The 13,218-nt window shown below is 39.4% G+C and overlaps 1 long non-coding RNA gene across 1 annotated transcript in view; it reads left to right on the top strand.

Moving 5' to 3' along the window:
• The window catches only part of LOC105517494, a 208,895-nt gene extending 196,149 nt beyond the window's left edge, over positions 1-12,746 (top strand). The window contains exon 3 of the long non-coding RNA XR_001002678.1: positions 12,477-12,746. This is a non-coding gene — a long non-coding RNA (uncharacterized LOC105517494). The remainder of the gene's footprint in view (positions 1-12,476) is intronic.
• Positions 12,747-13,218: the final 472 nt, after the last annotated feature.

The raw sequence follows: 13,218 nt of genomic DNA on the forward strand, positions 1-13,218 counted from the left end.
GGCAGAATTAGATGAGTAATTGTCATGGCTAAGGAGAACATTTAAATACTTTAAACAATCTCGAAATAAATGGTGCTGCGAAGTTAAAGAAGATGAAAATTGAGGAATATCATGGGATTTGGCCTCACAGCATAATAACAATGGAAAACACAAAAAATTCAGTACTTCTGACCACTGAAAATTGGACCAGTGTGGTAAGCACCTGTGTCACTTACTAATTACAATAACTCTGTGAGACACTGAAATTTGTTAGAATCCTATTTCAAAAAAAGAAAAAATTGCGTAGCTAGGCATTAGCCCTTGAAAGAACAGGGGATCCAGCGCTTGGGATCTGACTCCAAAGCAAGAGTTCCTTAACATTTAATTTCTACCAAAAACTTATCTCTAGTGTAGGGCTGGAGAACAGATTATAAAACATCAAGGAATTCTTGCGTGATGAGGAAGTCAAGGCAGGAGGTGTCAACTACTCTTTCAAGAAATACAGCAGGGATGGGAAGGGTGGAGAGAGTAAATTTGAGTGCAGTTGGGAAAAGTTGAGAGTTTCACTTTTGTTTCTGAGGATGAGGAAATGGGATATAGGAAGAAGAGATGAAATTAACACAAATTAAAAGAGAAGGCAGGGTTTTGTAACTTCATCTAGAAAATTGTGGTAGAATGGGATTAGATATTACTGAGGTAGATGCAGAAATAGTTTTAGAAAGGTTAAAAAAAAAACACCCAAATTTCCAAGTTGTGAGCAGGGCTGTCAGTGAAGGGGAAGGTACCTTGGAACACAATGAAAGATGAAGACTGGAGTAGGGAGAGGAGAGAAGATGAGACTTTCGTTAAAAAGAAGAGATTGCTGAGAAGGCAAGTGGAGATGTTACGGCGGGGGGGTGGGTCCTTGCTCCCAGAGCTCCCAAGATGGTGGCAGGCCACTTCCAAAATGGTGGTGGGCCACTTCCAAGATGGTGGCAAGCCTCGTGTTCTGTGACCTGGGGTTCTTGGCCTCACAGGTTCCAAAGAATGGAATCTTGGGCCATGCGGTGAGTGTTATAGGTATATTAAAAGCCCTGGGTCACGGAAGGGAACCATGGAACCCAGTGACTAGTGTTCAGCTCGATTAGGACGACCCCAGGCACTTAAGTCGTGCAGAAACAATGGCAAGCCTTTAGCCCGATCGGGAGTGGCAATGGGCACCTTGCTCGATCAGGAGCACAGTGGACACCCAGCCGGATCCGGAGGGATGGAAGTCAGTGGCGGGTCTGCAGTGGTGGCAAACAGCAGTGGCGGATGGTGAGCGAAAGCTCAGCTCCAGCCATAACAAAACATGGACCAGAAGAGTGCAGTTGCAAAATTTAATAGAGTGAAAACAGAGCTCCCATACAAAGGGAGGGGACCCAGAGGGGGTTGCAGTTGCCGGCTCAAATGCCTGGATTTAAATCCTGATCCTTGTCCCTCCCGCTGTGCTCTCAGGCAACAGATGATTGGCTATTTCTTTACCTCCTGTTGTTGCCTAATTAGCATTTTAGTGAGCTCTCCTTACTACCTGATTGGTCGTGTGTGAGCTAAGTTGCAAGCTGCGTGTTTAAGGGTGGAAGCGGTCACCTTCCCAGCTAGGCTTAGTGATTGTTAGTCGGCCTAGGAAATCCAGCTAGTCCTGTCTCTCAGAGAGAGACTGAGAGAGACCACTCACTCCAGCTCAGAGTGGCCAAACGTGTGTTCATGGTGGATCCCAACTCCTGATAGGAAGAAGAATTTGTAATGCCTGTCCAATATCCTTTGTTGGATAAAGTTTCTACAGAAAACCATGTGATCAGGTATGATATTTTAGATTTGTCATTCTGTAATGCAGTCAACTGGGGGAGTATGGCGGGTGGATGGAACTTGAATTTGCAATGTATTTAATGGGCTATTGGACATTTTGTCAACTTAAGGTGCCTGGATTTGAGTTTCACTTGGTGGTATTATATGGAATTGCAAGGTCAAACCAATTTCAATTTCAAATATTAACATAACTAGAAGCGCCTTGTGTCTTAATTAGGGGTCATCAACTCCCTTGTAAAATGGTCCCTGTCAGGACTGCCTGTGGTAATTTGGGGAGCTCAGTGAAGCTTAAAATGAAGGATTTGATAGTCAATGGTTTTAGTCATATTGTTTTGTTCTCCAGCAAATAATGGGTAGCTTGGACGCCAATTAGAGCAGTATTCAAATAATTTTATATTTGCATATTTGAACTGACCGTCTTCAGGAAGGAGAGGCCAGGCCATGCCGCTCTCCAATTATTTAGAGCAATTAGAAGAGATGATCAGACACTTCTGAGGTCTCATTAGCAGGCATGTTGCCTGCTCCGACATCTCCAAGATCACAGCCACGACTGGGCGCTGGCGGCCCACATTCTTCTGTTTCAGAAGAGTTCTGCAGACAGCGACTCACTTCGAGCTCAGTAACAGTAGCTATTTCCACAGCTGATTTCTGCTTTCCATTGGAAAAGTCATACATTACGGCTTTTTCTCTAAAATATACATTATAAACACTAATGTCTTCTTCTATTTAATAGCTCTCTCATTTTTGCTTTAGATCTAAATCCATCATCATCTTGTTACTTAATACCAGGCCATAGTGATTTCTCAGAAATAAAACTTTGTACCTCGGAAACTAACTAACTTTTGGTAAGTGAGGTACCCAGATTTCAACTTTTGTGTTCATTCAACTATAATCACCTTTTCACCTTTTTCACTGATAAGCACTTTTTTGCTATTTATTTATTTATTTATTTTTAGGCAGAGTTTCGCTTTCATCACCCAGGCTGGAGGGCATGATCTCGGCTCACTGCAGCCTCCGCCTCCTGGGTTCCAGTGATTCTCCTGCCTCAGCCTCTGTGTAGCTGGGATCACAGGCACCTGCCACCACGCCCAGCTAATTTGTTTGTATTTTTAGTAGAGACAGGGTTTCTCCATGTTGGCCAGGCTGGTCTTGAACTACTGACCTAAGGTGATCCACCCACCTCAGCCTCCCAAAGTGCTGGGATTACAGGTGTGAGCCACTGCGCCTGGCACACTGATAAGCACTTTAAGCATAGATCAGAGTTTTGGTAGTAGAATTCCTCCAGTTGGCAGAAAAAAGGTGTTAGCTCTCTGTTGATAACTGCACTTGGTGTCACTTTCCAAAGTAGGGATTTCCTTTATAATGACTCCTAAGCCTCCCATTCTGGCATCATTACCAAGCTACCCAAAGACTACTGAGCAAATAATTCAGAGTGATGACTTTCATTTCCTTCTATCCTGCTTCACCAAGCCCAGCCCTGCCTCAGATTTCTTGTAATCCCAAACTTAAAGACATTCCCGCATTGAGAACTCCAGATTTTTAAATCAGAGCAAGACAATCATTCTTAGCATTTTCTGGTTTCTATTTTTGCTTACCGTATCAATCCTAGGTAGAATGCATAGAGAATCTGGTTTAGATAAGACTCCGTGTTTACTAATTTGCTAATGTTGAACCCGTCATGCATCACCACTCACAATCTCTCTTAATCTCGTCTGCAAAATAGCAATAATAATACTGTATTACCTGTCATTTACACCTTATCTAGTTGCTCTAAGATCCAAAGGAGATGATGTTTGTAAAATAGTTTTGGAAATGATGAATAGATCATGTGCTTTTTCATACATGCAGAGAATTCTTGATCTGTTTCCAAAACTTCACAATAGATGGAATTCGAGTTGGCATTGTTTAGTGATTCAGAACATGAATTCTGGAGCCTGCCTGCCCAGGTTTGAAACCTGGCTTCATCATTTACTAGCTGTGTGACCTTGGGACATTAGGTAACCCCTCTATTCCTCAGTTTCCTCCTCTGTAGCATTGGAATAGTAATAGGATCTACGTCATAGGGTTTTATGAAGATCAGAAGAATAAAAGATACAGAACTACACCCAGTACAGTAAATGCAATACAAATATCAGTTAAATAAAAATTATCTTTCTTGAGAGGCCTGAGAGAATTGGGTTGGGGGCCTAGGGTTTAATGTTAGTTGCTCCTAGCTTTCCTCAGGCATCACCGTTTTAAACCAGGTCTCAGCTCTGCCATGGATTTTTGTGCTTACAGGTTAATTTTTGAGCCAGACGTTTTGTTAAGGCAGCCTGACTTTAGATGTATTAAACTCAGAATAATATGTCATATTTCATTTTAAGGGTACATGAGGTAGCTTAGCACAGGTCTTGGGCAAGTGATGTAAGCCCTCTCTAAGTCCCCAGTTCAGCCTACCTTTGGGAGTTGGGAAGACAGACGATGGAAAGGATTTTATATATATAAAATTTATATCTATATATAAATTATATATAATAAAGTAATATATAACAAAGTTATATATATATAAAACTTTATATATATATGTGTGTGTGTGTGTGTGTGTGTGTATATATATAAAAAACTTTAAGTTCTGGGATACATGTGCAGAAAGTGTAGGTTTATTACATAGGTATACACGTGCCATGGTGGTTTGCTGCACTCACCAACCCGTCATCTACATTAGGTATTTCTCCTAATGTTATCCCTCCCCTTGCACCCCATGCCCCAACAGGCCCTGGTGTGTGATGTTCCCCTCCCTGTGTCCATGTGTTCTCATTATTCAACTCCCACTTATGAGTGAGAATATGTGGTGTTTGGTTTTCTGTTCCTATGTTAGTTTGCTGAGGATGATGGTTTCTAGCTTCATCCATATCCCTACAAAGGACATGAACTCATCCTTTTTTATGGCTGCACAGTATTCCATGGTGTATATGTGCCACATTTTTTAAGTCTGTAAGCCACCTTAAAAATGTCTCGAAGCTTCTTTGAAACTTGGCCTCATCCAGTTATTGTACCCTTTGGCTAACACCAAGTAATGCCTAAGAAGAGTTTGACCAAGATGGTAGCCTGAAGATTAATCATCATTTAACTGAAATAATAATAATATCATTGCTAGGTAAAACATAGGATGCCCAGTTTCTGTGTATTTCATATTAATGGCAAATAATGTTTTGCGTAGCTGTGTCTCAGACATTGCATGGGACATAGTTATATTACAAATATTTATTGTATCTGAAATTCAAATTTAACTGGGCATTTTGTATTTTTATTTGCTAAAACTTGCAACGTTTGATAATAGGATTTACCTTAGAGGATTTGGGGATTAAATAAAGTTATACAAGTACAATGCCCAGGAAAGTCTTAACATGTAACATGTGTTTAATCAATAGAGGTATCTCTTAAGTAAATGGAAAATAATTTCCCAGTTCCATAATAATTGTTAGAGGTTGATGTTGCTAAATTTTGCATATTCAAAATAATTAAGCATTCAGCTGAATATTTCCCCATTTCTGTCTGTTTTTTGGTTAGCTCCTGTCTTTCAAGTTCTTTAAGAATGCTTATAGACTAGGTGTGGTGGTTTACACCTGTAATCCAGTGCTTTGGGAGGTGAGGCGGGAGGAGAGCTTGAGGCCAGGAGTTCAAGACCAGCCTGGGAAACATAGTGAGACCCTATCTCTAAAAACAGTAAAAAAAATTAACAGGCCATGGTGGCACGCACTGCAGTCCCAGCTACTTGGGAGGCCAAGGCAGGAGGATCTCTTGAGCCCAGAAGTTCGAGGTTGTAGTGAGCTATGATTATACCACTGCACTCCAGCCTCAGTGACAAAGCGAGATCCTGTCTTTAACAATATTTGAATAAAATAAAAAATATTTTTTAGAAAAGAGTACTTATAATTTCATTATCTCCATTTCTACATTATATTGTAGATACTTAGTACATTTTTAAAAAATAGTCTATGTTAAACTTTGAAAAAACTAACATCTAACCCAATCCTTTTTCCTCTTTTTGTTACTGAAAACATGGCTTATTAAGTTTTGAAGACTCTGTCTTTCCTAATCAGTAACTTGTACCCTCTCAATTCCTTCTACAATGACATAATCCAGCCTTGACACAATCCTACCATTGGGCCCGCTGTAAGAACTGCTCCTGATACCATGTACTTTGTGCCAGGAATGGAATCACACAGTGAATGGGTGGAGTTAGGCATAGCTTGGGTCTACTTTGGGTGCCCAAATGGTGATGAATGGGCTTTTAACTGAGGAAGCTTTTCATCGGTAGACTGCGGCCCAAGGAAAAACACTCAGCAGGTTCTCTATGCCTGTTTGTGAAGACCCAGAATCTCATGACAAATGACCAGGGACTGCAGCCCCAGTCAAACAGCTAACCCTGTCCTAAAGGAGAGGTCACACTGTGTGAAGATCATCTGAAGACTCTCCTAAGGAAGAGGAATGGACATGTAAGATCCTGGTCTACTGCGTCACTCTATTCTTTACTCAGGTCTTACTAAAAGAGAACAACAAGGACAAGGCAATAGCTACGGCAGCTGGTCGTTGGTCTGGTCCTCTGTCCCTATGATGAATTCTTTGTTGCTCACTGTAATTATCTCAGCATCATTCTTTCTCATTGATGTACTCCCTCTTGCTCTCCTTCTCGTTTGTCCCTCCCCCTTCCCCCTCCGCAAGACTGTAAAATAAGATATTGGATATGGAGGAGTGACTGGTATGAAATGCACTCTTGAGTGTAACTTTCAGGAGTCCCTAGGAATCAAGTGTGTGCCACAAAATACAGTAGCTATTACTAGACAAGCAGCCCCCATAGATTGCTTTAATGAAGCTGATTTTTCACACACCTGCTTCAACTTTCAGAAGTTTTCCTGGAGGTTTGACTGCTTTTGCATTGTTTCCCACTATTGGAGAATTTCTGATGTTTTCATTTGTTTGTCCTTTGAGCAGAGAACAAACAATTGGATAACAAAAGTATCTCCTTTTAAGCACATTCAGTCTTTTGGAAAAATATTTAGAGCTTTCTTAAATATAATAACACAGAATAAAAATGATCAGTCTGTAACGCTACAAGAACTCTCTGGCCTTTTGTGGTTGTTCTGTCTGCCTCCAGTCAGTCCACCATCCTGCCATCATTTTCTTCCAGGAAAAAGACTTCCAAAAGTCTTACTTGCCACCAGGTCCTAGAGACTTCCCCAGTGTGTACCCAGCGGATGCAGGTGAGAACACTGTGTTTGGGGTCCTGAGCATGTGAGTCACAGCAGTTTGTGGGAACAATGTGTAATGAAAGTCTTCTACATTGATCAACTTTTGATATTTACAGTGGTTGGTAATGAGAGCAAGCTCTTGATTGAGAGATAGGCATTGTTGGGAGTTTAGGTTCTTCTTGAATTCATTCATATGGGTCCTTAGGCAAACCTGCTCCCTCTTGCAACATATGTTTTCACCCCATGAAGCAAGACCAGCCTACCACAAAATGTGTGATGAATATTTTATTTCTAAACCTAACTACATGATTTTGTATGGAATAAAAACATAAGAAATTCATGTCCAATGTTGTAGATGCTTTTTTATTGGCATCAATTGTCAGAGGTGTAATAATTGCAAGCATCCATATCACAGGAAATTCCAGAGAAGTGAGAGGAGACTTAGAATAATAGAATTTTAATGCAGGGAGGAAGCTTAGTGATCACTCTGGCTGTGAACTCTGTGAACTGCATCTCCAGGGAGGGACGCACGTCTTGGGACAGCCAAGGTGACACAGTAAGCTGGGGTGGGGCAGGAGAACTGGGACTAGACCCGGGGGTCTGCTCTCCCAAGCCCATGCTCTCCAGCTGTGGCTCTGCAGAAATATATGTGTTTTTGTTTTTACTGAGTTGAATGTCTGAATGAACTCCAATTCATTTGCAAAAAATGCCAAGAAAAATGTTGTTTTTTTCCCCTAAATATCCAGAATTAAAAAATGTGTGTTGCAGAGAATAACACCCTTTTAAGAACATGTTATTAAACAAGATCACGAGAAGGACTTTAAGGTATTAATGAGTGAAGTTCACAGGAAGCAAACCATCACATATGATATAGTTACATTTTACATTTTATGTCTATGGAACTCAGCTATAATTGAAGCCACTGATTGTACTTACAAGTAAATATTCTTTCTGACATTGCGCTCAATGTGTTTTCTGAAATAGGTGTATTTGTTACACTGTACTATTTTTGTTGATTGTATTAAAGATTCTATTACAATAAAATTTAGTATTCAAATTTCTGTATATAAAATGAAAGTATAGTATTTGTTATATAATTATAATAAAACCAAACAAAACAAACCAACACTGAAAGAATAGGAATCCACAATTTTACTTTCTTATTGTTCTAGCCTGTTAGGAAATCTGTTGTTTATAAATTGTGGTCTCTGAAATAACCCTCTTCTTTTTGCTACCACTCTGAAGTCAGTGTTAATCTTTTAGCATCAGCTGTCATCCTTCCCATCAAAGTCACCGCTGGTAGTTGTAAAGCAATTTCAATTCTATCCATTAGCCAAGAAAAGAGATACTTATTCATAAAATACTTAGAAATTCTCAGAAAAAGACAGAAATGGGCAGCATTGAGAGTGGGTGGGTAATGGAATCTGTGCTATGAGTAAAGAAATTTGAAGTTAGAAGCGTGTGTTAGAGAAATCTATGGAGGATAATGAAAAACATTAAAAATAGAACTACCAATGGAAGCAATCCCACTTCTGGATATTTATCCAAAATCATTGAAATCAAGACCTCAGCGAGATATTTGCTCTCCCATGTTCATTGCATCAGTACTCACAATAGCCAAAGTATAGAAATAACCTAAATGTCCATTGCTGAAAGAGTGGAAAGAAGCCAGGCGTGGTGGCTCATGCCTGTAATTCCGGAACTTTAGGAGGTCAAGGTGGGTGAATCACCTGAGGTGAGGAGTTTGAGACTAGCCTGCCCAACATGGTAAAACCACATCTCTACTAAAAATACAGAAATTAGCTGGATGTGGTGGTGTACACTTGTAGTTCCAGCTACTCAGGAAGCTGAGGCAGGAGAATTGCTTGAAGCCAGGAGGCAGAGGTTTCAGTGAGTCAAGATCATACCACTTCACTCCAGCCTGGGTGACAGAGTGAGTCTCTGTCTCTCTCTCTCTCTCTCTCTCTCTCTCTCACACACACACACACACACACACACACACACACACACACACACACAAAGATTGGTAAAAGAAATGCAGTATATGCATGCAATAGAATATTATTCAGCCTGAACAAAAAAGGAAAGCATGAAATATGCAGCAGAATGGATGAACTTGGATGACACTGTGTTTAGTGAAATAAGCCAGTTACAGAAAGACAAATGTGGCATGAGGCATCTAAAATAGTCATACTCACAGAAGCGAGAGTAGAAAGGTGGTTGCCAGGGGTTGGGAGTGGGGGGAAATTGATGAGTTGCTATTCAACAGGCATAAAGTTGCAGTTAGGTAAGATGAGTAAGTTCTGTAGATCTGCTGTACAACACTGTACCTGTAGATAACAGTACTGTATTGCACACTTAGACATCTGTTCAGTGGGCAGATCTCATGTTAAGTGTTCTTACCATAATTTTTTAAAAAGGAGTGCTGTGGAGGACCCAAAATATGTCAGGCACTGCTTGTCTATAAGCCACTGGAGAATGCCATTGGCCTGTTTTCTGTCTTTAATCCCAGCAGTGACCCCTCTATCATAGATGTCATTTACAAGGAAAAATGTGAACCCTAGAGAGATTAAGTATTTTGCCCCAAATTATGCAACTGGAAGTATTAGACTTCATATATGAGCTAATGATGAGGTCATCTTTGGGTGTGAAGGGTAGTGAGATCCTCCATCCTTGGGAGATGGTTAACCATCTACATCTTCTGTCCCATCTTCCAAAGCCAGAAAGAAACCATGGGTTAGGGATTCTCCGGTCAAAGCCTGACTCCACTGAAAAAGAAGACTCAGATCAGTCTATGCTGGGTAAAGTGACTCCAGAAATATGCTGCAACTTATGAATTAGAGGGAGCACACACCAAAGGGCCGGGCATCCAGGAGTGACAAGATACTGTCCAGGCAGAAGGTCAGCTTTCCGTTACGTGGATAGGTATGAATTAGACTCCAGCAATCCAGGCAGCTGTAACAGGAAGGCAAGTCTTCCTCCAATTCTGAAATAACTAGTAGTCACCATTAGGAGTGTCGAGGTCAGTTAGTGTGTTCCTGTCTTCTAGATTTATCTACAGGGATCAGAAACATAGCCCTGACTGAATGGACCTCTGTCAACATTGTAAAGTCCTCTCTCATTCCTTGTCTAAATAAGCCTAATTCTTAGAGATCCCATAGTTATCATAAAACTTATCTTTTTCTAACAGGCAAGAAGAATATCACAATGCTAATTGCCTCTTTTTTTAAAAAAAAGTTCTGATTTTGAAACCTGATAAACCTCTCAAGTAATGATTGGGTCGTGTTTACCTAATTCTTATGCATCGGTGAGTGTCTAAAAGAAATCGTTATTAAACCTAGCTTGCTGACTGCTTTCACTAAGTGTTAAATAATAAATAATGCATTTCTACTTCAGTTAATCTACTTAGACATCTCACAGGCCAAATGCCTTGGTGGAGATGTTCTAATCTGCAGAATCAATCCCCAGCATGACTCTGCCTCTTGACATTTGGAGCTCCCTAACACAGAGCTCTTAATTCCATATACAAGGTAAATGGATAATTTAGATGACCGTGTTCTCCCATTGTGCTCAGACTGATAAATAAGACAAGGCACTGTAATGACAACTTGCAGATCTACTCAAGGCAAAATTTGGAATGAATCTTCACTCCCACCCATATGAGAAATTTTTTTCTCAATTTCATATGCTTGTACATTTTTCACCTTAATATAAAGGTCTGCGTGTGTGTCTAAGACTTTTGCAGAACTGCTATGTATGCTGTTTCCTTACTATGGCGTTTATTAAATGATCCAAATTCTAGTCTTATTAGAACTGCTTAAAAATTATTAGCAGAAAGTCTGAGCATTCAAGATAACAAAAAAGTGTTTATGTAATATTATTATTTTGATATTTCCTTCTGATTCTCGTCTATGTAAATAAATATTTTATACAGTTGAAACCATGTATACCTGCCACTTTCTAACCCTTTTAAATAATCATTATGTTGAAAGTATTTCCATGTGGCAAGAGCTTTAATAATTATAAATGTTAATATTAAGAATAATAAGAATAATACCATGACTCATCTGAAATGTACAGTGATTTTATACTCTTATTAATTTTGGAAGTTTCGTTTGCTTCTCTATTTTTGTTATTAATTTCATAAATAGCACTGATGTGAACATCTCCGTGCATAGAGGTTTCCTTTTCTCCTTTCCTTTGAGGTCAAGGGTCTAACGACATATAGTACAATTGCCACATGTAAATATATAGATTCACTAGTTGCTTCCCAGGATTAGACATGATCACTGTGCAAAATATGTGGTAACACAATAAACAGAAAGTTACTGTTTTTTTAAATGCATACTTTCAATTAATAGTGAGATTGAGATTTTTCCATTTCTGTGTTCACTAATTCTATGTTACCTTCTGCTTCTGCGTATCATTAGGCTTTCTGTCTGTTGGCATCACTGCTTTATCATTTTTGGATATTTCATCAATATTTTGCAGGATTTGTAACCACTATAAGAGGAATGGAGGATTAAAGCCAATCAATCAGAAGTATGGGTAATTGGTGTCCATTTCATATTCTGCTAATCTCAAGGAGTTAAAAACATACATCCTTTTAAAAATAGGAGCTAGAAAGTCCCCTGGAGGCACCATCTTTCTTCATTTGTTCCATACTTTGCATAGCATACTTCCTGGAGGGCTCTTCATAAATTGTTGTGCAGTTGACTCAGATACCTTTTTCCATGTTATCTCTGCTCACTCAGAGTACCCACCCTCGTCAAATATCACACCCTTTGTCATACTTGAGGACTTCACCCATCACTTCTTGGTGGAGATTTTAGGCCCTTGTTTGTGCTGTGTCTTGTTCTGCCTACACCTCTGTTGTGGCTCTCTTCACCTTGTAACGACTTATTTATGCTTCAGTCTGTGCAACGGGCTGTGAGCCACAGTGGGTGGGAGCGCTGTGCATTTTCATCTCCGTGTCCTCAGTGTAAGAATGGTGCTGGGAAGAGACTGAGTGCTCCATACATGCATGGAGGTACTCAACCTAGGCTTGCAGGTACTCAGTAAATGCTTGTGGGTGATAAATGAATGGAATTAAATTGAGGGATTAATTTTTTTATCAGTATGCTATATTGATATGTAATCCATATATTAAAAGCACAATTTTTATGTTAATAGTTAATATAATTATATAATGCAATTTATAATTTATATCAATATGATATATAATATCAAAATGATATAGTGATATGTATTCAATATATTAAAAGCCCATTTTTATATTAATATTAACTATGATTAATTATATAAATTATATAGTTAATTACATATACTTATATAAATATATGTAATATATAACATATAAATTATGATAATTATTACATAATTATTAATTATATAAATTATATAAGTCCTATCACTCCTATCACAGTGTCTTCTTCCTAGGGTCTAAATCAACCTCTGGTTATGAAGGGCCTGGAGCCAGATATGAGCTTCTTGGAACTTGTGGCAGTTTCTGGTGGAGGTCAGCTATCCTTGTCATCTCCCTTGGCCCCTCTGCAGGGAATGAGCTCAGGGCTACAGTTTTCCTTCCAGGTTCTCATGGTGTGGTGCGGGCTCCATTTCTTTCTCTTTGAACCTCACTTCAGCATGATTAGAGTGACTGAAGGTAAAGAAATAGGAACTGTTTTACTGTAAATAAGTTAGTCCCTGCTATATTTTTTCTCTGTGTTGTTTCATCACATGTACTCACCTCAACGGTCTTATTCAGCCCTTCACACCCCTGTGAGTTGCATTAAGCAATGTCACTGTGCTGCAAAATGCTTAGAAATATGTGTATGCATCACACAGAACTGTCCAGCCTTCAGAAGGAAAGGACTGAACATCTTTGCGCATTTCTCTGTGGGAAGACAAAGCTAGAAACTCAAATGGGCTCATTATTTGCCTACATAAATATGCTTATCAGACCCAATTAGACAGGAGAGAGAATAGAGTCCAGTGTGTTGGTGGAAAAGCTGAGAATAAATCCATGAGGTTTTGAAGCCTGAGGTTTTCCATTTTGTTGTTTAGGGAAAACTAGATTGGATGCTTTGAAAGAAATTAAGATATTCTTGTTTACACTTTTCTTTGATGTCATGATTATTGGTAGAACAATTGTTCTTGGACAAGGTTTTTTTTAACAGGCAAT

Source organism: Colobus angolensis, unplaced genomic scaffold, assembly GCF_000951035.1.
Source record: "Colobus angolensis palliatus isolate OR3802 unplaced genomic scaffold, Cang.pa_1.0 Scaffold300, whole genome shotgun sequence".
In the NCBI taxonomy this organism is placed as follows: Eukaryota; Metazoa; Chordata; class Mammalia; order Primates; family Cercopithecidae; genus Colobus; species Colobus angolensis.